Here is a 27,526-nt window from a genome sequence, read left to right on the forward strand (position 1 = left end):
CTTCTTCTTCTTCTTCTTCTTCTTCTTCTTCTTCTTCTTCTTCTTCTTCTTCTTCTTCTTCTTCTTCTTCTTCTTCTTCTTCTTCTTCTTCTTCTTCTTCGTTGTTGTTAAGGTGGGTTCTGGAGAACAGGCGTCTTCATGCTTGTGGAGCAAGTACTTTTCCAACTAAGCTGTCACCCCAGCCCACAGAGGTCAGTTAATAGCACCTCCCCCACTTTAAGTCACTGCATCCAAGCTTGTCCGCCTTTTCCAGTGTTACTTTCAGAGAGTAGTCAAAGAAAGGATGGATGAAAGATTTCAGTATCTTATGGGGTCACCTGTACCAAGCCACTGTTCCACCGTCTTGTCTCAGCATCCTTGGCCTATATCCTAAGGAAAAGCTCTTTCATTTGGTTTTGGTTTTGCCTATAAGAAAATAGGTTTTAAAATGTCTTGATATAATTATGTGTCAGGGCTTCAAAAGCCAGCTGAATCCCAGAATATATTTAGAAAGTATAATTTAGGGCCAAACCAGCTATACAATGTCCAAAACGAGTAAGTCCTAGTTTGGACTCTGAATTGGGGCATTTAGACACAGTCTGTAAAAGAAAATAAATTTGAATCAAATGGGAACAGAATCCAGTCTTTGACATGAGAATCTATGTTACTGGACATTCGTGAACCTTGTAGAAGAAAATGTTCTTCTTCTCTGTCCCCTGAGCTGAGAGAAAGCTGTGCCAGCATCCATGTGCAGATCCCACCCATGAGAAGTTTCTCTCGGGGATGATGAAGGCCTCTAATGACAACACATGTATTCAAGTCAATTAAGATAAGTTTAAAAGGTGACAGAGAAGTGAGCCCCACCCCCATCTGGGGTTGGTTTTGTGAATTGGTCTGTTGCACACCCATTGGACACCCATTGCACACCCGTTGCATATCCTAGATCTCGGTGCAGCTGAGTCACCAGAGCTGTTTTCACACTGCTGCCTTTCAGGGACAGGATCATTTACATGGGCAGCTATGTGGGTGCTGGGTTCTGACTCACTGCTAACCCAATATGCTATGATTTAGGTGTTTACATATCTTCCCCTCTGTGTATGTTAAAATCCCAACCCCCATGATGCTGGTATCGGGGGCAGAATGCTTGCCCTCAAGACTGAAATTAGTGCCTTATTAAATAAAAGAACTTAGATGCGGGGGATGTAGCTCAGTTAGAAGAGTGTTTGCTTAACATGTGTGAAGTCCAGGGCTCAATCCCCAGGACCACATAAACCAGGTGTGGTCTAGAACTCCAGGAGAATTAGGATAAAACAGCATCAGAAATGTAAGGCCACCCTTGTCTGCGTAGGAAATCTGAGAGCAGCTTGGGATACCCAAGACTCGACCTCAGAAAATAAAATAAAATAAACAAACAAACTAAAGGGGGTGTGGAAACAACAATATAAACTCATGTATAAAATCTCAAAAACAAAGATATTCAATTTTAAAAAATTAGGGTCCCAGTGAGCCAGCCATTTTCTTCCACGTCATGTTGTCACAATGAAATGTGCTGTCTATGAACAGTGAGTAACGCCTTTCCAGATGCCAAATCTGCTCTGAAGCAATGGGGCCTTACTTATTTTTCCCACCTTTTCTCTGGAGACGAGGTCTCTCACTGAACCTGGACCTTGGTTCTCTAGCCTGGCTGATTGTCAGCCCCCCAGGAATCTCTGCCCCCCATTCCAGTGCTGGAGCTCTAGATGTGTGTTCTAGATGTATGTTCTAGATGTATGTTCTAGATGTATGAGTACCAGGAACCCAGGTCTCCTGCTTACACTGGAGCGCTTTACCCACTTAGCCATTTCCAGGCCTTACCCTTTACTCTATGACGGTGTATTCTGGATTCCTTCCTATCCAGTATTGGACCAGCATTCCCCAAAACTAAAGTAGCCTCTTCCTTCCCATTGCATGGCTGTAAGATGCATGAAGAACACAGTTACTGTCTCTTAGCAAAGGACCCTGCAGGATAAGAAAGCTTATCTGTGGAGATCCGGTCATGAGAAACAGGCCATCAGCGAGTTTATTTCACCTTGTATTGTATCCATGGGGCCCAATCCTTCATCTTAACCCTGTCTGTGCCGCTCATTCTGTAAACTAGGGTCCCATACAGGAATTATAGAATCAGACTGCCATTGCTGCTCATGTTGAGCAGTAAGGGAGGGACACAGGAATTGAAGCAGCTTCCGTTCAACGTTGCCCCAGGGCACCTGGTGTTCCTGTTTTCAAGCTTTTCAAAAGGAAATCTTATGGGGCGTTTTCAAAAAAAAATGTATATATGGGAGCAGCATAGGAACATGCTCCGTGAGTCTGAGCACACGGGCATGTAGACACATGTGTGTGCACGGGCATGTGGAGGCCAGAGGGCAACACCAGGTGTCTTTCTTCATGGCTGCACCTTATTCTTCTGAGACAAGGCCTCTCATTGAACCTAGAACTCGCCTGTTCAGCTAAGCTGGCTGGCTAGTGAGTTCCAAGAATCTGCCTGTCTCTGCCTCCCCAGAGCTGGGATTGCAGATGCTTGCCAGCACACCTGGCGTTTCCTATGGGATCCAAACTCAGGGCCTCTTGTTTGCATGGCCAGGGATTTGCCAACTGATCCATGGCCTCAACTCCTGTAATTTATTCATTTGTTTTACATTTTATTTTATGTGTGTGGGTGCTTTGCTTCCAGGAATATCTGTGTACTGTGACTCTGCAATGGCCACAAAGTCCAGAAGAAGGTGTCAGATCCCCTGGAACTGGAGTTGCAGATGGTTGTTACCAACACTGTGGATGCTGAGAATTGGATGTGGGTCGTCTTGAGGAGCAGCCAATGCTCTAAACAGCTAATCCATTTCACCAGCCTAGACCCCTATGCTTTTTTAAAGGCTCTTTCGTGCCTTATATTCCAGGCTTGCCTGGATTATTCCTCTTTTCTTTCCTTTTTCAAGCGCTAGGGATGGAATCCATGGCTTTGCAAATACCAGGCAAGTGCTCTACCTCTGAGCTATCTACAGCCTGAATTTTCCTGGTTTAGGAAACATGTATGTGCATGTGCATGACGATGAAAGCAAAAGAGAGATCTGCTATATACCATCTTTTGTTGCATGCGAAACATAACCATGTCCCACGAGGTGCCCACTCTCTCCACAAGAAAATAAATACCAACCCACCTTCAGTGGCTGTGCCCTCTCTCCATCCCCACAGCTTTGGAGCTCATCAAAAAGAGATCTCAGTACAAGTAAACTAGCCTGGGAATAGACCTTTGGGCCTTCCACTGGAATTATATCATCTTACTGTTAAACTGGAATATTATTGGCTGTATAAAAATTCTTTTGACAAGTCAATGCAAATTTCTAAACACATTTGCATAAATTGAATCATGTCCTTCAGCTCTAGGGAGTGGGAAGGCTGCAGAGAGCAGCACTTTAACCAGCAGGAGGATGAGGGGGATGAAAATTTGAGCAGCTGAATGTGAACACCAGGTCTGATTATCGTCTGATGGGACCGGGTTGGTACCAGCCACATCCTTCTTTTGTTTGAGCCAGGGGCTTCCCCAGTATCTCAGACACTAGTCCAAAACAAACTATTCCGTCCAATAAGGCAGTCACCTAGCGGTGGATTTTGCAGCTAAAATGATCGGGTCAGGAGTATTCAGGGCCAGCAGCCAACACCACAACTGAGCTGACGTTTGTTTACGGTCCATGTGGTTGACTGATAACCACCACACGGAAACCTCTCCGTCTAAGTCGTCTGCTTTCTGCTAGATGGAGCGGAATTCTGGGGGTCAGCCAAGTCCTTGAGCGAGGACTTGAGCAATTTACACCTCCTTTGGCCGATGGCAGCATTGGCTCTAGCCTCGGGAGCTTTTCATCCTACCTTGGTGTTGAAGAGGAACACTCCGAGGGAGAGGACAAGTCAGGCTGCTCAAACGGGCCCTTTGAGTGTCCGCTCTTGCTTGTCATACCCAGAGCCGAGATTGATCCCTTTCATTTTAACCCCAGAACATCCCCCCTTCTGCCTGCTGCCAGATAAAGCGATGAGTGATTAAGCACCTTGCAGCAGTAGACCCGTAGCTTCCTGGGGACACCCGATACCCGACAGAAACCCAGCAAGGACAATGCCAGCCATTTATTACTTTAATGCCTTCACACTGTATCCTTATTAAATTAAACAATAAATATCAGTAGACCTGAGCCATATTTTCTCAGTTCACTGTTCAAAACTTTTTTGGTGTTAGGATTTAATTCATCTTTATCTGGGGAGGCTGGTAGGTAATCTCTTCTTGAAGATATGAGACAATAAATTCTGGGCCACCAAGTAACCCAGGACAGGACACAGATATGAGTGGGCATCGAAGAGGCTATAATAAAAAAAAAAAAAAAGGAAAGCTCCAGAATTGGCTGCTGGTCTTGATCTCTCGAGCAAAACCCACAGACAGGTTAAGTCACAAGTCTTGCAGATTCTGCTGAAGAGATTGAAGCTAAAATAGGCAGGTAGCAGTCAGAGGGTTTGAGGAGAAAGAAGCACGTTCAGAGGAGGAGGAGAGTCTGGAGTGTGGGCACACACTGGAGAAGTTGCAGGAATTCTGGGAACAACCTAAAAGTGTGTATGGATAAGGAAGGAATGGTAAGATGCCCCCTGTTCAGAAAGGGGACTGGGAACACAGCTAAGGCAGACAAGTGCTCACACAGAAGCACGAGGACCTGAGGTAGACCCCTGGCACCCACTAAGAAAGTTGGGCAGGGTGGCACACAGTCGTCATCACAGAACTAGGAGGGTAGACAGGCAGATCCCTGGAACTCCCTAACCAAAGAGTCTAACCTAATCAGTGAGCCCCAGGTCCCAGTGAGAGACCCGGTCTCAAAAACCAAAATGACCAGTTTCTGAGGGACAATACCCAAGGATGATTTCTGGACTCTACACAATGTACACATACACACACACACACACACAAACATGCACACACATACACACATGCACAGACACATGCACATATACACACACTTGAAATCTTTTCAACTGACCATTAAAGACAAGTCCTCTTTGTGCCACGTGGAGTTCATTCACTCCATCCTATCATTTCCTTGCAGAAAGTAAGTGTGTGACTGTATGTTCATCCTTATCACCTTGGCTGCCAGAAACCTTGAGACTTCAGTCGAGGCCGAGCTCTGTAACGCCTTTTCACATTCATGTCATCCATGTAACTCGCTCGTCCCTCGACCTTACGTTATCCTTACTTTCTGTTTAACTCTTAGTTTTGTAAACACGGTTACATGAATTTGTTGACACTCCTTTCTATGCGTCATGGGATCCACTACTTTTCCTTTTCTGTGTGTGTTTCTATTGAAAAAATTGACCCAAAGAAAACCCAGTCCATTGAGAAGAGGGAAAAGTAGAACAGAGTCTGCAACTTCCTTTCTCTGGGCAGAACGAATTGTCTCAGCAGGTGTATGGAGAACGCTCCTGGGTAAGCTGAGACATGGGAACACCATGGTCCGAACAAGGCTGTTCTTCTTCCCAGGGCGGGATGAATTCATCTGGAATGCTAGCCCCGACAGGACAAAGTCACTGTACCTCACCCCATTGTGTGCCAGAGGGACCTGGAGTCTCAGCATACCCTGAGTTGAAGGGGTTCTCTAGGGATCACATGGTAGACGAGGTCCCCATCGCACAGTGACATGCTCTCATAAAGTGTCTCCCAGCGCCCTGCTCCTAGGACAAGCTAGTGTTCCTGCACCATGTCTTCTCTAGATCGTACCCTTGCTGGCATGAAGGCTGGAAAGTCAGAGGGTTTTGGCTTTTCCTTTCCCACCAGGATTCAGGCAGCCTCCTGCGGGTGGGTCCTTTTCACTCGACACCTCTGTTCTTTTCCTTTGGAATTTTTGCTGTCCTTGTAATCTGCTGCCCCCAACTATCAGATGCACAAACAACAGCACTTCCCTGGGAAAAACTTACTGCCTTGCCATGTGAGCTGGGGCCGAGAACTAGAAGGAAGTCACATTTACCAGTCCAAGAGAATTGCTGTGTGCATTTGTGTTTGGGTGAAATCTGTTCATTCCATTATGGGTGCTCGGTCTTAACCCTTCCCCAGCAGAGAAGCTACCTCACTGTCCAGAGGAGCAAGGAGTCATTAGCCTTGTACCCCTTCCAGACAGATACTTGGCTTTCATTTTGCTTACCATCCATGAACCACCCATTCCCAGAACCTAGCATCTCATGTTGGTTTTCGTGGGGAAATATAAGAGGGGGACAAAGGGTAAAAGGCTAAGAGACTTTAGTCACAAGACAGGATTACTCAGAAAAGAAGAAAGAGCTCAGCCCTGAGGGTGGATTCTATTACCTGCAAGTGTCTGAAAGCTCCTGACTTTAAGATGTGAGCTCTGACCATTTCTCCATCTTGCTTAGCTATTGGGACACTCCCAGCCCACTGCTCAGTAGAATATATAGGAAGCAGGACAAGGCTCCCTGATGACTGCCACGTGGCCAAGACACTGACCAAGGATGAAGACAGAGAAGACTCTCTGACTTCCACCCTGGAGGGGCGTCACAGGGTGAACAAGGGTCAAGGACCAAATATCCAGTTATGCATTTTCTGCCCTGCTTTTCTAGGCGACCCCCCTCCCAGATTGTACCACAGGGGCGGGTGAATGAGGAGGGAAATGCATTCACTGGGTAGCGGCCCTTTAGGGTAGGAACAGTCCGACCCTGGCGGCTTTCACTCACAGTTTCTCAGTCTCACACCTCCTTCTGCCCCAGGCTCCCCTCGAGACTGATCAGTCCCATGCCTTCAGGAACATGGCCAGCAGTAAATTCATACACACCTAAAGTTATGAAGGCTCCAAGGACCTTCTCTAGATAGGAAAAACTAGAAAGAACATGCTCTAATTGACCTGTTACTCTAAAGATGAGGGCATTGTGTGTCCTGTATGGGTGTATCTGATCCTCACACAGCCCCTGGAAGGTTAGCTGTGTTGACACCCCCCACTTTTAGAAGAAGACACAGAGTACAGAGAGATGAAATCATTTTCCAGGATTACTCTGGCCAGATTCTAGGTTCAAGTTCAGGCAATCTGAACCCCAAGAGCTTTTCGGGAGGGAACTGGGAGGAGCTGGCACAGGAATGAGATCGTTGGTGCTGAAACTACCGAGAAAGTGTCTTTTAGGGTGGCGTGGTGGCTAAGAGTAAACAGATCTTTAGCTAGGCGATGGTGGTGCGCGCCTTTAATCCCAGCACTCAGGAGGCAGAGGCAGGTGGATCTCTGTGAGTTCGAGGTCATCCTGGTCTATAAGGACTAGTTCCAGGACAGGCTTCAAAGCTACAGAGAAACCCTGTCTCAAAAAAAAGTAACTAAATCTTTAAATGACAGTGGTGACACAGTCTAAAGATGCAGGCTTATGATCCATCTACTCTAGAGGCTGAGGCAGGAGAATCACCTGGGTTACAATCAGTTCAAGATTAGCTTGGGCAACTTAATGAGACCCTATTTCAAAGTTTAAAGGCAGAAGAGGATTGGGGAAGCAGTTGAGCACTCAGTACCAGTACCACATACACACAGAGTTTGAATTATGCTGAACGAGGAGTGTTGGCATGTATCTGGTGGTGGCTAGCTAAAATTCCCATGGTACTGCTGTCCTTGTCTTCTCTGTGATGCTATGGGGCCACTTCCATCTCTCCCTTTGTCTTATATTTCCTATATGTTATATACCCCACATCCCTGTCTATCTTCTTACCCAGTCCCATGTCCATTCCTGGAATCTGAGCTTGAACCATTTGTTTTGTTTGCCTGATTGGTTGGCTCTGTTTATTTATATATTTATGTGCTCATATTTTTTTCTTTTAAGTATGGGGATGGAAATCTATATTTTGATACTGGGATGTGGGTCACTGATAGAGTGCTTGCCTAGCATGCTTGAGTTCTATCCCCTACATGACAATAGGGAGGAAGGGAGGGAGGAAGAGAGGGAGGGAGGAAAGGACTCACAGTGGTGACCTCTGTCCTCTGGGTGTTGGGGTCCCTGACACTCTCATGGAAACCTAGGCCACTGTAACCAAGTGGTAGAGGTAGGGTGTGCCACTAGGGGGCAGGAAAGACTCAGCCCCCCTGGCCTCTGTGTTTGTAAGATCTGTCTCTACTGGAGATACTTTCCTGAGGGCAGAGACCGGGGAGATTGTCATAGCTAAAAGCAAAGTCACTGAAAATCTTTACACTAGGCTGCTATGGTAAGTAGTGTTTCCATATGCAAAGGAGTCACTCAGGATCTTGTCAAAAGCAGATTTCTCATAGGTTCCCAAGTATCAGCGGATGCTGGGGACCAGGAGGATACTTCTAAGTAATGGTCAAGGTCCTCCATGTCTGCATCTATTCACAGATTATTGTTCTCTGTCTGTCTGTCTGTCTATCTGTCTGTCACACACACAGTCTATGCACAGACCTACATGCATGTGTGTACCTATACATGTGAAGGCCAGAAGACAATCTCAAGTGTCAGTCTCAAGATCTACCATTTTGTCTTTTTCCTTTTTTGAGACAGGAAGCCACCACTTAGGCTAGGTTGACAACAAACCCCAGGGATCTATTTCTTCCCCAGTTCTGGGATTATGAGCATTTTAAGTACATGCCGCTACTCCTGGCTGTTTCACATGGGTTTAGGGGCTCAGACTTGGATCATCAGCTTGCAGAGCAAGCGTTTGCTTGACTGAGCTACCTCCCCAGCCTGATTAGTGTTCTTTTTCCACTTTGTTCCAGAGCGGGGAGAAGACGGGTACCCCTCTGTGACCTCTCTATCGTTTATCTGTAGCGATCTGCCCCTACTCTCTCTCTGTCTCTCTCTCTCTCTTCTCCCTCTTTATCATCTATCAATTTACTGTCTTTGCCATGGCCATCTTATCTGAACATTCAGGCAAGGTTAGCGGTGACTGTGTGACCCACTCCATGAAGAGTGACATCCATGATGCTGGTGGTCATAGGTGAGAAAGAAAGGGACTCAGCACACTAAGAGAGCCCTTTCTGGAATGTATTATTTCCTTGGAGGCTGTGGGTACTTAAGACTATTCTTCCCTTTGCAAAGCTCTCTTCTCCCCTGGTGCCTATCAAGGTCTTGGAGGTGTTCGCACGTGCCAAGGCAGGAAAGCATACAGATCTAAACCATCCGAAGCCCTGAAAACTCTGGAGCCCTCGACAGCAAACCTGGATCATTCTGGATTCTGTCTAATCCTGCAGAAGTTCTCTGCACAGACTCAAGCAAACTGTGCCTGTATGTCCAAAGATTATCTTCATTTCCTCTATATTTTGAACAAATATTAAATAAACAGGCTTGAGACTATACATTAGCAGGCTGTCAGTTAACCTCCTCCCCCGCCCCCGCCGTGTGTGTGTGTGTGTGTGTGTGTGTGTGTGATATGCATACATATGTATACAGCAAGTGCATACAGAATTCAAAGAAGGACTTAGGCGTCCTGCTCTGTGATGTTCTACCCAGTCCCTTGAGATGGTCTCTACCTGAAGCTCTTCATTGCAGCTGGGCTGGCTGGCCAGAGATCTCCTGGCCTTCGTCCTCCAGTGCTGAGGTTACATACATGCACATCCCACCTCTTATGTGGACGCTGGGGTTTTGTTCGAACTCAGGTCCCCCTGCTTACATAGCTAGCACTCTTACCATTTCCATTTCCACAGCCTTCCTATGTTATTTTCTCTCCCACCTCCAATATACTTGTTTTTGTTGCACTGAGAGCAGAGAAGGGGAGGGCTCCGCACAAAGTGTTTGTTTTTCAACCACAGAGGAGGGTAAGTCCTCCTGCCTTAGGGTGTAATTCTTTTCTCCTCTCCCCTTACAGCTGTGACCTAGTTAATGGTAGGTGGGAAGCAAAGTCTGAAATCATCAGACTTTTGGCTTGGCTTAGGAGCCTGCTCTCTTAAGTGGTAGGATGTCCTTCTTAATGACAGGAAGTTGGGTCCCATGATCAGCAGCAATCATGTTCTTTTTGTTCAGAGATAAAGAACTGAGTGTCTAAGGCTGCGGTTTCCTTGTGGTCATGGAGGAGAGGCAAGAGATAGCTGAGTCCATGACCCGTGGATGAATCACTTCTGTCTAAACAGTTGAAACACTCTCTGAGTTCTCTGGCTTGGCCTTCTCAAGTCCACAGGGACGAAGAAGAGAGTGATTCAGGGGTTTTGTTTTGTTTTGTTTTTTTATGGCTCCATTCCTAATGTTGAGGAGCCTATGGACCAAATATTGTATCATTAAGAAGCCCGTTCAGGGCTAGGGATGTTGCTCAGTTGATAAAGTGCTTGCTTACAGTGTGTTCAGCTCTGGGTTCAGTCCTAGCATTGCATAAGCTACATGAAGAGTTTGAGGTCAGCCCTGGGCTACGTGAGAGCCTGTCTCAAACAAAACAAAAGCAAACAAATAAACAAAGGAGGAACTAGGAAATAGCTCCATTGGTAAACATTTGTCACGCAAACTTGAAGATCTGAATTTGGTCTCCCGGGCCCATGTAAAAACAATTAAGTATTGCGGTATTCTCTTATAATCCAATCACTGGTTAGGTGGTAACAGGCAGATCCCGAGGGCTTATGGGCTAGCCAGCCTACCTACTTGCTGAGCTTTATCTCCAAAAAAAAAAAAAAAAAAAAAAAAAAAAACCAACCAAACAAACAAACCAAACAAAACAGGGTGAGCAGCTCTGGAGGAGGAGTGCTCCTCTAGAACACTTTCTGAGGTTTTCCTCTGGCCTACACACACACACACACACACACACACAGACAATCACACAATCACACACACACACACACAAATGAGAGAGAAATGAGATTCCTAGCAGGAATCTATTGAGTCACAAACAAGAAGACTCAGAGATGTTTTAGCGCAGCTTCCAGGTAATTATGATTCTGGCCATGGCTGGCAAAGAACTTCAGCAACACCATGAGTAAGAGGAACTTGTGTGCCATACAGTGACCTTGAGGCCTATCAGGGAGTGATTCTCTTCCTCAGCTCTATGATAGAAGCCCTAGGGTGGTGCCTATAAGCAATTCCAAGTTTTTCGCCCAAGACACTAAGATCAGAATCCCAAGGGAAAGGGCCCAAGTAGAAGGCTTCCAGGTGGTTCTTTCGGATGTAGAGCTGACCACCAAGAGGCTACAGGAAAGGCACCATCAGGTAGGATGGGGTTGGTGCCTTGGCTGAACTGCTGGTCCCTGAAGAAGGGAGCTGTGGTCCAGTGAGGGGCTGCCATCTTGTTCGTTCATGCAGTGGAGATTTCCAGAGCTGTAGGGACTTTGGCTGAATTGACAATCTCCCACAACAGCCATGCCAGCACCAGGTGTGAAAACCGAGACATTAGCAGGCTGTCAGTCACGCATGGTTGACTTGAGCAGTCAACAATGGCCTACTCCACAGCTTTGTAGTAGCTGGTTTGGGGTGGGCCGAAGACCCTCGTGAATTCAGGTAACTCTGGTTGCTTTGCTTCCTACTTTCCAACAGAGGTCAAGTCTGCCAGGGTCACAGACTCTGTTCCCCTGTCCACCCCAAATAACTCAGCTCTACTTCCTGAAGCCCACCTATGTTTAAGGCCATTTTGATGGAGTTACAACCTAAATCAGCCTGTAATCTGACTCTCAGGCCACTCTGATGCGCTCTGTGGGTCTTGTCCATTGAACTTGGCCTTGAGGAACGGAACCCACACTAACAAGGCCTTGGTCACAATGAACAGAATAGGAAGATCTGAAACTTCAGACCTCCCCATCCTTGGTGATTAACTTATGGGAAGCACAGTCCCAAGGCACAGTGAGGTCACTGATTCTGCCTTATTAAGAGACATTTACTGAAGGTACTTAGTTCCTATGTACCCCTGGGGTCTCTGAATCTGAAACCATTGCTTTTAGTTCTTCACTGAGGGAAAATAATCCTACCTCCAACTCCTTTCTGCTTCTGTGGAAGTTCACCTCCATTGTTCACACAAAGACTTTTTTTTTTAAAGGAAAACATGTCATTCTTATATATGCTATATATATATATATATATACAGCTAATCAAGCAAGGTGGTCTACAGTGTTCCTTATAGATATTCACATGTTTTTGTGGACTGGGAGGATGTAATTACATTTCCCCTCGAATCAAAGACCATTCCATTTCCATTGCTTTCCATCCTTATATACCTGACCCTTAGTTCCCTACTTGTGGAGGTGCCTCAGCTGGGGTAGAAGACGAGCTTTGCTTTATTTATTCCACGTAGGGGAAAGGGCTCCTTGGAAATTCAAGGATATATCAGGCCTTGGGTTAAGTAAATATAACATTTATAAGATCCCCGTGTCCTATTTCAGAAATTGGCAAGACATGGGAGAGACACAGAAATAGGAAGTTATAGACAGCCAATAGAAGACAGAGGCAGAGGGCGTGACTTTACTTCCATCTCCCCTGCCACTCACCCACTTCCATCTGTAGGTCCTGGATGTCACACAAAGAACTTGACCACTACCCTAATCCAGAGGGTAGGAAGTCCGCTGGTGTCGGCAGAAACAACAAGGTCCGATCCATTTGAGTGCATGCTCAGGTAGAGGGGAGAGAACGGCCGCTAGTGGTGTTCCTCAGGTGTCGTCCACTTTTAATTCTGAGACAGGGTCTCTTCACCAGCTGTTCGCACCCTCCGCCCCCAGTACTAGGATTATCAGCGTGTGCTCCACACCTGGCTTCTTAAGTGGGCGGGAAAGAGCACATCCAAGCCTTCGTTTCTGCAAGGCAGATACTTTACCAAGCCCCGAATGGTGTATCCAGTCTGGGCACATCTGTGATGTCCCTGCCCTGTCCTCTTCAGTATTTGCTTATCCATGTGCACCGCCGTGACCCACTGCATCCATTTTTTTAAAAGTATATTAGCTATTGATTCATCTAATTTCTGTTCTTCTGGATTCATTATTCAAGATACTTTGTTTGACTGCTTTGAACTTACTAGCTTTGACCTTTGAATTATGAATGATGTCTATGCCCCTGTCTCAATATCTATAGTTTGCCTAGATGTCCAGCCCCTAGATAATTGGTTCTTCATTTGCAGTCTGTTACTAACTCCCAGCCCATAGTTATCATCCTCAATTAGCCATGGGTTCCAAATATATCATATCGTCTATGGCTAGCTAATTTAAATGGTCCCAAAAGGCAGAAACCTAAATAAATATTTTAATCTGTAAGAATTCTTAATGAGGAAGTTCAACTTAAATTCTTCAACAGAAGTCTAAACAGCTATTACAGTAATAACTCCAGTCTAAAACAGACCTGATTCTATACACAGCAAAGAATTCTGGTCCTGTCTCACTTGAATGTACCATACAAAGTTTTCATTCATTGATAATCCAGATCCCCGACTCAGTACAGATAATTCATGGTTGCTGCTTGGGTTGTTTTGCTGTAATGATTGTCATTGTTATAGTGGGAGAAAATTTGTTAAAATTATTAGCAATGCAATCTAGTGTCTATAAATTTCTATCCTGAGATTTCCCTATCAAGAACAGTTATCTCTCTATAGCCATGGGGGATTTATTCCTAGACCCTTGCAGAAGCCAAGATCTATCGATGCTCAAGTCCACTGATATATAACAGAATGCTATTTGCATAGAGCCTATGTATATCTTCCCACGCACTTTAAGAACATCTCTACATCACTTATGCCACGTAATGAATGCAAATCCTGTGTAAATAGCTATCGTACTACATTAGCAAGGAATAATGACGAGGAAAGTCAATACATATTCAGGACCAGTAAAATCTTTAAAAAATATTTTGATTCTACAATTGGTTACAAGATGTGAAGCCCATGGGTGGAGGGGGCCAGCTGAACAGACAGTGTGGTGAACAAGAACAAAGATGTTTGGCACAGCCATGTTAGAATGTAGCCCTTGAGAACCAGACGTGTCTCCGAGCTTCTAGGAGTCGAGAGTTCAGCACTCAGTGACACTTTTGACACAATGCCTGGGCTTGAGACCACTTCACAATGCATATTCTGGACTGGGGATGGATAGCACAGTACATTGCCTGATACACTCAAGGCCCTTGGTTCCATACAACAGACACAAACACACACACACACACATACACGCACACAATCATCCAGTGATAATTATATTCCTGTTAAGTTCAAGATACTAAATATAGAAAACTTCACTGCTTTCAGTTTTAAAGACAAAAGAGACGACTAGAAAACTCTATTATTTAAAAACAAAAACACCCTCCTAGCTGTCTCACTATAAATGACAGACTACCCCAAGTCTGGCCAATGATTCAAAAGAATTGAAACTATAGGGAAGAACTAAGTGTTTTGTTTTATTTTGCTTTGTTTGTTTTGTTTCGGGTTTTCAAGATAGCGTTTCTCTGTGTTGCTTTGTTGACTGCCCTGGAACCAGTTCTTGTAGACCAGGCTGGCCTCGAACTCACAGAGATCCTCCTGCCTCTGCTTCCTGAGTGCTGGGATTACAGGCATTCGCCACCACTGCCCAGCTAGAACTAAGTATTTTTATCTCTTCTAGCATCTACCTGCTTCTCACTAACAGAACTTTCCCTCACTGCTGTCCCTGGCCCTCTTCCCAGCATCCAGACAAATCTCGAAGTCTCTCTGGCTCCTTTCCAGAGGAAGAGTGTTTGATGACCCTCTAGGTGACTCTCCCATGAGCTCAGTGCTTCTTTGTGGAAGGGAAGTGGATCTGGGGCCGTCAAGACAGTCTCTGGAGCCAACAGCCCATCTCTCCGTCAATGAGGAGCCTCCCCTTAGAACTTTACTATTGACAAACCCCAGACCCGTTGCTCCTGTGAGTGTTTGTAGCTCCTAAACAAAACAAGGCCTGTGGGGTTTGTTTGGCTTTGTTTTGTTTTGCTTCAATTTAAGGCTGTGATTACATAAACATATGCTTGGAAAATATATTATACTCAAAAGCCATCTTTATTCACTGAGTTCCATGGAAACCAACCAAGAAGAGATTAAAGCATTTAATTTCTGGTTCAGGCCTGAACTGATTTAATCTAGGGAGCCCTGATGGCTGTTTCTGTGGAGGCCTGGGGTGGATGTGAGAGTCTGCTTTCCTAACAGGGGGTAATGGGTACATGACATCATTTTTTCAGCTATAGAATCGCTCTCCTGTGATGGTTCTGAGAGCTTGGAGGAAATATTTCTAAAGATAGCTCTTGGCTCACTGCTCCTGATTACTTAAGCCAGAGGGCAGCTCCTGCATCTCTCATATTTTCCCAGGGACCCAAAATATTTTTATAGACATGTCCAAGCATTTTTGAAAGTTATTCTCCTACGTCTCACCCTGAGGACATATAAGTTTGTAACATTGACCTAAGTGGGTCTTTGGGGTTCTGAGGATCAGAAACAGTGACGTCATGGTGAGTCCTTGTCAAAGCTGGGACATTTTCCAGACCCAAATATGGGATTACATGTGCTAATGAGCAAGCCTGAGATTCCTCTGGGTTCCCAAAGCTTGTTTGGGTTTGGGTTTTGCAGTTCGCCCACTCACTTAACCAGGCAAGTGCTATTTCTAAATATCCCTTTCCCAGAGAATTACAGCAGGGTTTATAGAGTGACGAACGGTAACTTCCAGAAGTGTTTGGATTCTGTCTTCAGACGGTGGGTGTGAGGCTGTCAGAAGCAGAAGGGGGTGGGGGGAGCTGCTGAGGTAGGAGAGGAAGGCTGGCCTCCTCTGTTTTAGCCTCACCTCCCCATCATGCCAGACACTGAGTCAGGAGCGAGAGCAGCAGCCTGCCCTGCCTCCATCAACCCTCGATCATAAAGTTTACTTAGGAAAGAGAGAAGCTGTGTCGTGAACCCTACTTAGGAAAGCCAGAATGCTACCACTTCACATGTACCAGGGTGCCTAGAACCAACAAGACGGATGGAGATGTGGAGAGAATAGAAGCACTGGTGAGCATGTGTCATGATGCAGCTGCTTTGGAGCACCACAGTCTGGCAGGTTCTTGGAAGGAGAGGGTCCCCGCATGGCCAGTGGATATCAACCTTCTAGGTCCGTATCACCCCAGAGAAAGGCAAGGTGTGCATCCCCACAAAAACATGGGCACAGGTGCTCCGAGCAGCATCGTTCAGCATAGCCAAGAACAACCTAACAGTCCATGAATGGAAAAGTAAACGTGGTGAAATCACACAAGCAACATCGTTTAGCAAGGAAAAGCCATTTTGGTAGGGCTAGAGAGATGGCTCAGTAGCTAAGCATGCTTACTCCTTTGGGTCAAGCAGTAGAGAGACAGAGGCAGTGAATTTCTATGGGTTGAGGGCAACCTGGTCTATCGACATAGAAAAATTCAGGCCAACCAGGGTTACACAATGAGACCCTCTCTCAAAAGCGAAGGTCCTCATGCAGAGGAGTGGCAAGCACCTGTAACTCTGACTGGGTTATCTGATGACTTTCTCTGGCTCCAAGGATGACCCCACACGCGCACACATACACACATAAATAAAAAAAAGATAAATCTTTTTTAAAAAAAGAATTGTGAGTGCTACAACACAGGTGTACCTGGAAAACCATCACGCCCAGTAAATCAAGGCAGACACAGACATTCCGCTGTAGATGTCCGGAACGGGTGACTGCATAGAAACAGAAAGTGTCTTACTGGTTGCCAGTGACATAAGGAGAGAACGAGAAAGGATGAATGTGACAATTAACGGGTTGGGGATTAGGGCTAGGAGAGATGAAAATGTCCTAAAATCTGTTATGGTGCTGTATGTACAGATCCTATGTGTATAATGAGAACCATTGAGTATGCTTGATTTCTCAAGACAAGTTTTCTCTGTGTAGCCTTGGCTGTCCTGGAATTGCTTTGTAGCCCAGGCTAGCCTCCAACTCAAGGATTTGCCTGCCATTACATCCCAAGCGCTGGGATTAAAGGTGTGTGCCATGCCCAGCCACTAGCACATTTTTAATGGGTTAATTGTCTTGTGTGTGAATTACGGTTCAACAAAGTGTGTGTGTGTGCATGCGTGTGTGTGCCTGTGTATGTGCATATGCGTGAGTGTGTGTGTGTGTGTATGTGTGAAATACCATCAAATAATTACAGCCCACCTTCATTTCTAATACAAAGCAAGACTAGGGATGTAATACAGTGTAGAGCACTTGCCCAGTATATACAAAGTCCTGCTCTGGGCTCAACCCCAACAGGAAAGAAGGAAGGAAGGGAGAGAGAGGGGAGGGGGAGGAACGTCTAACTTTCTCCTATCCAGTATTTTATTGCATTTAGAGAGTTCATAGCAAAAATATTTGATGGATATACGAAAGAAGTTGTGCAATAATTTTTACCTCAGTGTCCAGAAGATGCCCTATAGCCTTTAGACCTAAGTTTGATTGCCAGAACCCGGTGATACATACATGTAATCCCAGCATGGGGCATGTGGAGGCAAAAGGATTCCTGGGAGCTGCTGAGCAGCTAAACTACTCAAATCAGCTAGTTCTAAGTCATTGAAGATGCTGTCTCAGAAAAAGGTTTGATGGCATAATGAGAAATGACATAGAAGGTTGCCCTCTGGCCTCCGTACACACAGGTACACACACACACAAGTACACATGCACATACGTACACATGCACACAGACATACTACAAGAACGCACAAAAAAATCAATAAGTAAATTTAAATTTCAATCTGAGTCCTTTGTCAGGAAGTAGAAAGAAAATACAGAATTATTTTCCATATTTCAGTAGCTCAGAGCCGTGGCACATAAGTGACATACAAATGGGATACATCTGTCAAGTGCACACAAACCCAAAGGGAACCTGCTTTCTGCAGCACAGGCTTCTGGAAGCTTTGCGGGTGGGCGTGTCTGCAGTCTTTTGGGGAGTTGCCCGCTTTCTGTGGCTGTCTCAGCCTCTGTTGGGACGACAGAGTGCCGACCCCTTCAGTCCTAAGAGAAAGTATCTGACATGTACTTGGATTCCTGGTTAAAGTCTCTAGATACCGAGTAGCAGCTGGAGTGGGCTTTGATGTCCAGCCACCCTTTGCCTCCAGTTCTTATCACTGCAAAGATAACAGCACAGGCAGCCCATCTTTGAACGCTGCCATTTGTGCCTCCTGGTGACCCTCTTGACATCGAGGAGTTCTCCAGTCAATCTTGTGGCTGACATTTTCTCTGATAAAGTGGCAGTCATCATCACTAAATGACTTAGATGGGTTATATTAGATTGATTTGGGGAATATGTTTCTTTGGTTGCTATAAATACACTTCTCCCTGTCGGTGCCGTTTCCTGTATATTTATATATCTACATATTTATATATCTGCAAGTTTTGCTCCTAATCATCCTCCACATGACTTTCAACTTATTTTTTTCTGAGTTTTTTTTTTTTTTTTTCAAAACAGCAGTGATATCTTAGAGCATCCACGGCATCAGGAAAAGACACAATTAGTTTCAAATTTTTTAAAGTTAATGCTAATGGAGAAGCCGTGTTAACAGAAGCTGTTAGGGCCAGAAGGAATGCTAGGAAATGCTATGAGAGGGGGAAAGAGGAACTAGAGAGTTGGGCCCATCTGTGTGCAACTGTGAGGACCTGAGTTGGAATTCCTGGTACTCTCTAAATGTCTGGTGAATCCCACAACTCAGAGGGCAGAGCCAGGGGTATCCCCAAGCCAGGCTGACTAGGTAGACTAGCTAGACCGGTAAACTCTGCATTCAAGTGAGAGATCCTGCCTCAGCCTTTGAGGTGGCAAGCAGTCAGGGAAGACACCAGTAGCAACTTCTGGCTTCCGCATATATCCGAACAGATGAGCACACACAGGTACACCCTTGTGTGAATGTGCACACCTACAAATGACACGTTACACAACATACAGAGGGAGGACAGAGTGGCTAGTTTAACAGAACAACTGGATAGAGGGTCTGGGCTGTGGCATATTCCGGCTGGCTACCACCCTGTGCACCATCTAGGGGCCCCCTGCTTTGTCCCCAAGTGGGAGGTTTAGCATTTCTCCATGCATCAGGAAGCCATGGATTTAGGGTCTCCAGCCATGGAGTCTCCCCCAAATGTAGAACCTGAGGGCCAATATTCATCTCTTCCTTATTCTGTTCCCCAAGGTGTACAACAGGCCATCATTTGGCACCTACCTAACCAAGGAGGGCTCTTAAAAGTGCATAGGAGTAGGGTTGGGGACGTAGCTCAGTGGGAGACCAGTTGTCTAGCATGTGCAAAGCCCCAGGTTCCATCCCTAGAACCTCCAATAAAAGGGACCCCACAGGCATGGTTGGTGACAGCTGTGGTGTTTGCTTGTGCATCAATTAGATGGCAGGTAGGAAGCTTCCCTCTGGTATTTTTATTGTGCAACCTAAAGACCAAAACAAACTCAGGGAGACCATCTGAGCCTGGGTAGGGAATCCAGCGAGACCTACCAGCATTCGACACAGCAAGCAGTCTGCCACCCTGAGCTCCTGTGAGCTCAGAGACCAGCACTGTGACCAGCTGCAAGCCTCCATGGAGATGCCCTGTCATCCTCACAGGGCTAAAATCTTCAGGCCCATTTGAGTGTGCCTTGTTTCTCTCAGAAATTCATGTTTATGCTCAGGCATTTAAAAAATATTATGGCACCTTTATATTCTAAAAATTCCCAGACCATATGCTAAATATATATTTAAGTTTTCTTGTGTGGGGTTTTTTTTTCCTCTTAAAGGTAATTATTTAGCGATAGTATAATAAAACCGTGCCTTTGGAACTTCCCTCTCTGTTCCATAATTATATGCTTGGGCTAAGCACCTGGTTCATGGCCAAATTCCCCCAGAGGATAGAGAGCATCAGGGCACACATGCAGAAGTAACCATCAGATAGCGAGCACTTGTTTTCTCTGGGAAATGCCGAAGCAGTTAGCTAACATGTGTTATGGAGACACTTCCTGCCCACCATGTTTCAACTCATTCCTTTCTCCTCCTCCCATCTTTTCCTTCTCTCTATCCTTTCTTTTTGAATCCCTTCTCTTTTCCCTCCCCTTTTCTCTTCTTCCCCCACTTAGGTAAAACAATGTCTACTGACGGGGTCTAGCAAAGCATGTTTCTCTAGCACGCCCCACTACGATGAATTGTACATAAGCTAAAATCAAGCCTGATGACTTACCCGAGAGCCACCATTCATGGGGAGATGCTAAGGCTCACCGGGAAGGAGTATGTGTGAAACTCCTAATTAAACTAACGCATGGACCGTAACAAAAGGAGAAAAGTGATGAGGCAAACGTGACTTGAGCATCACAAATATTGAGATAATCTCGAGTTTGTCAATAACAAAAATTCTCCAAGGACCAGACCACAGTGAGTGCTGAACACCCCTCCCCCTGTGCCCCTTGTTATTGGTTGTAAGCCTATCACTCATCTAGTCCTTGCAATAGCCCAGTGAGGCACATAGTGTCGGCAGTTGAAGTCCATGAAGACATTCACTTTATCCTGACTCCTGCAGGAAACAGTAAGGCCAGCTTCAACCTTATCTAACCCCAGGATACTCCAGTAGGTTAGCAAACGTTAATAAAGGAGAGAGTTGAGGAAATAAATAATAACTTGTGCAGAAGAAAACTGCACCTTGATGTCAACCAAGGATTGTATTTGTTTGCTTGCTTGCTTTACTGAGTTTTTTGTTTATTTATTTTTTGGGGGTTGGGGTGGGTTTCAAGACAGGGTTTCTCTGTGTAACAGCCCTGGTTGTCCTGTCCTGGAACTCGCTCTGTAGACCAGACTGGTCTCAAGCTCACAAGATCCACCTGTCTCTGGTCTCTCAAGTGGTGGGATTAAAGGCGTACGCCACTGCCACCTGGCTTTGACCCATCTTTTAATCATACAGATTGTATGGTAACTATACTCCCATGTCCCTTTCAGCTTTGGAATCTCATCTTTTGGCATAGAGTCTATTGAATTTAAAAACAGGAATATTTCTGAAACCTGGTTAAATATAATTACCCATCAGCCAGATATGCTGTTGCCTACTTGTAATAACAGTTCTCAGGAGGTAGAGACATAAGGATTGCAAAGTCAAGGCTAGCCTGGAACATATGGCGAGTTTTAGGCCAGCCTGAGCTAAAAGCAAGCCACCTATTCAAAGAAACAAAACAGCAATAAAAATAGCCAATCACAGGGAAATTAAGCTCACAGACGATTGCAACACATTTACGTGGTTGCCTTTCCTTGAGTTAAATTCTATGTATGGTTTATCCATAAAACAGCCAGCATTTTTATAGATCTTGAGGGAGAAAAAAAATGGTACAAGCTGCCCTGACCTCTTTCCTCCATTTTCCTCTATAACTGTGAATGTAGCTATTAAATCCATCAGATAATCTTCCTAGCTTCTTATCCCAACCTAAATTTAGCAAGATTCCAAGGAAAACGCCTGGTGCCTTACAAGTAGCCCAGAAAAATAGCTCCAGTGTTGATTGAACTTTTGGCTTCACCATACAGAAACTCTCGGGTTCTCCAAGTTTTAAAGTTGAGGAAAATAGATGGAATGCCATGGGAATGCTGGCAGGGGAGGCTGGAGCTCTCTCCCTCCACTTTCTCGCTCTGGAATGTCTCTGCCTGAACTCCTCTCTCAACTTTTGTCTGGACCTGCCAAAAGAGCAGCAACAGTGTGCAGGGCGGTAGAAGGAAAGGCAAGGGTGTGCGATTATCTGCAGGCTGGCTTTTATTCTTCCCTGGTGCCTGCAGGGGCCCCAGAGACAGGGAGCCTTGTGCTAACCCTTGAGGGAAAACAGTCTCTCAAGCTTAGTGAGGGTATTGCAGAGTAGGTAGGGAAAGAGGAGAGGGCAAGAGGAAGCGGAATTATTTTGACTGCATTATTTTTGACTTGTCTGATTAAATCTCAGTGACTTTGGGACTTTGCATTACTAAAAGAACATAGCTCTGTATGTAGGCCTGGGAACAGAGGGGCCAGGGCAGGACCCAGAGCAGACATGGCTGCAGGGCTGCTGGACTCCAAGGACGCACCATGTAGCTGGGACTTTGCTTGCCGGGTACTAAGGACTTGCCGCGAGGGGAACCTGCAGCTTTTGCAGCTGATGTTAAAACCATGGTGCATCCCCAGGACTGTCTACCAGGTAGGACCAAACCTCACCATTCTCTGCTTTGCTGTGTCAGGTAGTGGTGGGGAGTAGTGGAGGAGGATCATGAATGATCAGTATCTATTCTGGGGACCAGTAGCATCTTGAAATCAACTAGGGTCTGGGTAACTTTAATGGAACATCTTTTCTAAGGTGCCTGGACCCACGGGAGGTGCTTTAAGTTCAGTGTTCAAGGTGACCCTATGAAAGAGGTATGTGTAACCAGTTGAAGGATGGGGTTATCGAAAGTTGTAGGTTACATAAAAATCTTCTGTCAAGCAAATGACAAAGGTCAGTATTTAAACTGCAAGTGTTTCTGGCTGCATAAACTAAGAATGTTCTTTGTATGGGTTTCAGATTCCAAAGCAAGGGCTGATGTTTTCCAAGTATGTGTGCACAAGTTAGGTGTGGTGACAGGCTTGGGTAAGGGACAGGATGTGGCTGTAAGGACCGAAGGCATGAAGGCAAGAGCATCAAGCAGGAACACTGGGTCCTTCCTCGGCTACTTCTCCTTTCTTTGGCTAACACTGAAGTCTCATCCAAACCCAAGAGAAGAAAACGCTTTGCTACGGGGTTTTGGTGTGGTGTATTTTTATCTGGTAGATGGGACGCATGTTTGCTTGGGTGCACTTGTGTGTAGATGCATGTGAGCGCAGAGGCCAGAGGGACAGCCTTGGGTTTGTCACCTGCTTTTCGAAAGAGGTTCTTTTACTGGCCTGAGGCTCATAGATTCAGCCGGTCTGCAGGGCCAGAGAGCCCCAGAGATCTGTCTTTATCACCACCACCTCCAGACTTGGGGTTATAAGCATGCTATCACACCTGACATTTTACCTTGGTTCTGAGGCTCAAACTCGGGTCTCAGCAAGCCCCTTACGGACTGAGCTATCTATCCTCAGCCCTTTGGTTTCCTCTTTTCAACAATGGGGATAAAACTCAAGCATTCTATTATGGAGAACACCCCTCCCCACAGAGGACACTTAGCACAACGGTCAGCTGTTTGGAAATGCAGAACACTTCCCAGAGAGAGCTGAGAGTATCTGTTTCCTCCGGCCACCAACAGTCCAGATTGGTGGCATTAATCCACATTCCCGCTTGCCAGAGAGGTGTCAGTCCTGAGATCTCCAGCCCACCCTGAAAGGGACCAACCTGCTGGAGCTGGGGGAGGGAGACAAAAGGAACACACAAAGGAGTAGAGTTCCTCTGGCTTCCTCTTCAAAGGGCAGTTCCTGGCTTCTCTTCGGCTGACAGTTTTTTGTAACCCAGTTTATTTCATTAAGTCAACTCAAGCAGGCTTGGCCCTCTCTCCGTGTTCGCTGGCTCCCCACGCGATTTGGCATGGGGCAGGCACAGCTGGACTTGTATTTTCTAGGTGTGATTTGGCGGGGTATAATCCTCTAACTAACTGTGATGTTTAAACAACTCAGGGCTTCGTGCTCCTCGCCCCACATACAATGTCTGAGAGAGCTTGCATCAAAGGTCCGTTCCATAGAAGCCAGTGCTGGGTGACTTTCATGTGTACACCGCTTCCACCATCCTGGTTCCTTCTCTGTGTGTAGGCAGATGGTTTCTGGAGATGGCGTTCTCTAGAATTCTTGTCCTTGAGAGGACCATTCCTGCAATGTTACTAGAAACAGCACTAGCAATCACATATAAAATAAACCTGAGGGAAATCCCCCCCCAAATTAGCAACCATCAGAAGAAAACTTACGTAATATTTCCAATGATGAGTTATGAATCTGAAAGAGATCAGGGGGAGGGCCGGGGAAAGCACAGAACTTGCTGGGAGATTCAAGAGGAAGAAGAAACATGGGCAGTTTGAAGCTTTTCTGAAATGTTCCTTTGCAGGCCAGTGTTTCCTCTCCCCTACCCTGGTATTTGGAGTGATTGCTTGGTCTAGGTAATTCTGTCTCTGTAGACATTGCTGAGTTTGGGGACCTGGCTCCTACCACCCAACCCCCCAACCCCCACCACCATCTTCTTTCACCCTCTCTGTTCTTCTCTTTCTCCCCAGGCTATATAATCCTGAACTTCAGAGGGCTGGGGGGATAACTCATTTGGTGAAGTATTTGTCCCATGAGTGTGAGGACCTGAGTTCAGTTCCAAGAACCCACATACAAAGCCTATTGGAGTAGCATGAGTTTTTAACCTCAGTGTTGGGGAAGCAGAGGCAGGCTGTGTATCCCTGGGCTCACAGGCCAGCTAGCCTCAGGTACTCTGGGAGTTCCAGGTCCTAGCAAGAATCTCGGTCTCAAACTCTAAGGTGGGTGGCTCTTGAGGAACAACCTAATGTTGACTTCTGGGCTCCACATGTGGATGCATACATGTGCACACGCAGCCACACACATGTGCTCTCGCATACCCAAACACAATTAAAAATAAAGGCAAAATCGAACTTCAAAATCAAGGGAGCTGGGGAGCCAATCCCCTCCCTCCCAAGAGGCTTTTTCAGGACTCGCATTAAAAGCTGAAGTATGCTAAAGAGAATATTGACTGCTTAGCCACCAGTCCCAGGAAAACGTTCCTATGCAACCACAATTCAATCCCATCCAATTCAACCCAGCAGCACTGGCTGAGCAGCAGTTGTGTATGTGGGCTACTTGGACATGAGGGCTGGCTTTCTTCTTTGCCCCAGTCCCTCTCTGACCAAGCTGAGCTGGTTGGGGCGAGGAGAGAAGTTGTTTCTGATGCACACAGCCTTGTTTACAGCCTGCAGGTGATTCCCAGGAGTGGGTTTGGAAAGCAGTTGCTAGGAGAAAAGTTGGGGTGGCAAGCCTAAACTAGTTCACCAACCCCCAGGTTAGGATAGCAAGGGCCTGGTTAGTGCGCTCGAGAGCCAAGCTGAGGGGGCTGAAAGAAGGAAGGGAAGCCAAAAAACTTAACGCCTGCTCTGGACCATGGGTGGTCCAAATGCCTTCTAGACAAGACTTATCAAGTCCTTTCAACTTTTACCTGCCCCAAGACCTTCATGTCCACTGGCCAGCCGAGCTGGCTTAAAGAGACACAGAAACTATATAGTGATCGTCTTCAGTGACTCAAAGCCTCTTGGGGAATTGTCAAGAACACGGTAATTTCATTACAACAAAAAGCATTGAGAGACTTTCAAAGAATTACTAACTTTACTCAAAGAAAACACTGCCAAAATAGTCTTTTTCTCTCTCCTGGTCTTTGTTTTCTCCATTACAGAACCAGGATAATAGCTTCATGATGTTGCAATGATGAAATAAAGGAATATATGTGTATGTGTATGTAAAGTGTGTAACAAATAATGAAGACTATAACAAAGTGAAGTGTTGTTGGTTTTTAATATACTGTGTTGGTAGTGTTATTTACCTTGGGAAAATTTATCGTGAGTGCATTCATTTATTTGAGTGTTGTAGTAATTCACGGGCCGTTTTGTGTGACGGTCTCTCCCTAGGCTAATGTGATGCATTCCAGATTCACTGGCCTGTCCCTAAAGCACCATGCAGGCTAGGAGGAGAGCTCAATAAAGCATTTACATAGCAGGCACCTGAGTCTGAGCTCGAGAACCCACATAAAAGAAACGGGGTGTGGTGGTGCTACTTAGATCCCACTGCTAAGGAGGCTGGGACAGACGGACAGGGGCTTGCTAGCCAAGCCTACTGGGCAAACCCCTGGCCAGTGAAGGGACTGTCACAAGACAAGGGTAGACAGTATCTGGGGAATGCTATTCGAGATTGCCCTCTAAACTCATAAACGCAGACACACACATTTGTGCCCACGTAAACTCACACAACTCCTATCTGTTCTGACTCCCAGGGGTTCTGGCTTAATTGGTAGGGGCCTAGGTGTTGAGATGTTTGAAAGGCTCTCCAGGAGATTCTGTTGTACAGTCAGTCCGGACAGCCAGGGCTCAGGAGCCTCGTCCCACCGCCAGGCGGCAAGAAGATGCTTACAAACCCCAAATGGTTAGAGCAGCTCCAGCAGCAGGCGTGCACCTTAGATGTCCTTGGCTTATTTTGTAAACACTGTATAGGCGATTATACTGAAACTTGTAAACATGTATTTTTAAAATTGTAATTTTAAAAAATTAATATAAACTTTGATGCTTATATCTATATAAATGATTAATCACAGAAATAATTAAAATTATGCAGATAAAAAGGAAAATTACAAATACAAGAAAGCTGGCAAATGTAAGAAACATTTACTTCAGATTATACGGGCATATATGTACATGTGTGTAGGTGCACATGGATATAAGCATTACATATACATATGCATGTTATATGTGTGTATCTATACATATTACATATATGCAAATGCATATATATTGCTATGTTCATGAATAACTTGTGAGGCTTAGGGCTGGCAATGTGGCATTTTTAACTATTGATGGGTTAGTCTTTATCATGGAGTCCATAAATATAACGATAAGTGACAACTGAAAAATGAAGGCTAGGGTGCTAGGGTGTGGCTCAGTGCTAGAGCACTTGCCTACCATGTCTAAGGCCCTGGGTTCCAGTCCCGGTACACACACACACACACATACAAGCATACACACACTGAGAGAGAGAGAGAGAGAGAGAGAGAGAGAGAGAGAGAGAGAGAGAGAGGCAGCAGCAGCAGCACACAAAGCTCTAAACAGTGAGGATTAACTCAGATCATTCCAATGAAGCCCAGGCCCTGGCATATGGGAAGCACTCGAGAGGCACTGGCTGCCTTTATTACCACGAGAATAAATGGGAACACCTGTGGTCACATCCAGGAAGAGGGCAAACCTGGTTTGTTCTTTGCCATAACAGTCATTGCTTTCAAAGTGGGCTCTCTCACCTCTAAAATGTCAGCCTTGCTCCCCAAACTGGGGGGCTATGTCACAGCTGTGGATGAGAAGTTTCATTTCTCTCAAGTGTCTCCTGCACTGTCCTTCATCACGTTACCCACGAGCAGGGGTTAGTTATGGGGACTGGAATGACCACAACTGGGTGTGTGGAACTTTGGAAGGAAAATGATTATGAATTATATAAACCTAGGTGGGAATGGAAAATCCAAAGTCACGAGTATAAGAAGGCTCACAGGCATGTCACAAAATCTAGAAATAAAAATAATGTAAATTTATCAATTAACTGACTTACACAACCCATTATACTCTATCTTTTAATAAAAGATTTCCTTATTTTTAATTTATGTGTCTGAGTATTTATCTGCCTTCACATGACATGTACCCCCAGAGACCAGAAGAGGGTGTCAGGTCACCTGGAACTGGAGCCATTGACGGCTGCGGACTGGTATACTATTGTTGAGAACTGAACCCAGGACCTCTGCAAGAGCAACCTCTGCTCTCAACCACTGAGCCATCTCTCCAGCTCCTACACGCATGCCCACATATTTTGCCTGTCTACTCTTTGATCTCTTTTCATAAGACCATGATTCCGTAGCGTATCCACCTAGAAAAGAGAAGAATAAGTCAGTTCTTCCTTCAGCAAGGCAGATCAGCATTTATCCCTTCATTCCCGTGGGT

General features: G+C 45.6%; 1 protein-coding gene across 2 annotated transcripts in view; it reads left to right on the forward strand.

Annotated features, from left to right (window-relative positions):
• Frmd4a (FERM domain containing 4A) overlaps window positions 1-27,526 on the forward strand; it is a 312,601-nt gene that overhangs the window by 9,070 nt on the left and 276,005 nt on the right. The gene's annotated exons all lie outside the window — the stretch shown is intronic.

This window comes from Alexandromys fortis, unplaced genomic scaffold (genome assembly GCF_014885135.2).
Source record: "Alexandromys fortis isolate MF-2015 unplaced genomic scaffold, M_Fortis_MF-2015_v1.1 scaffold_69, whole genome shotgun sequence".
In the NCBI taxonomy this organism is placed as follows: Eukaryota; Metazoa; Chordata; class Mammalia; order Rodentia; family Cricetidae; genus Alexandromys; species Alexandromys fortis.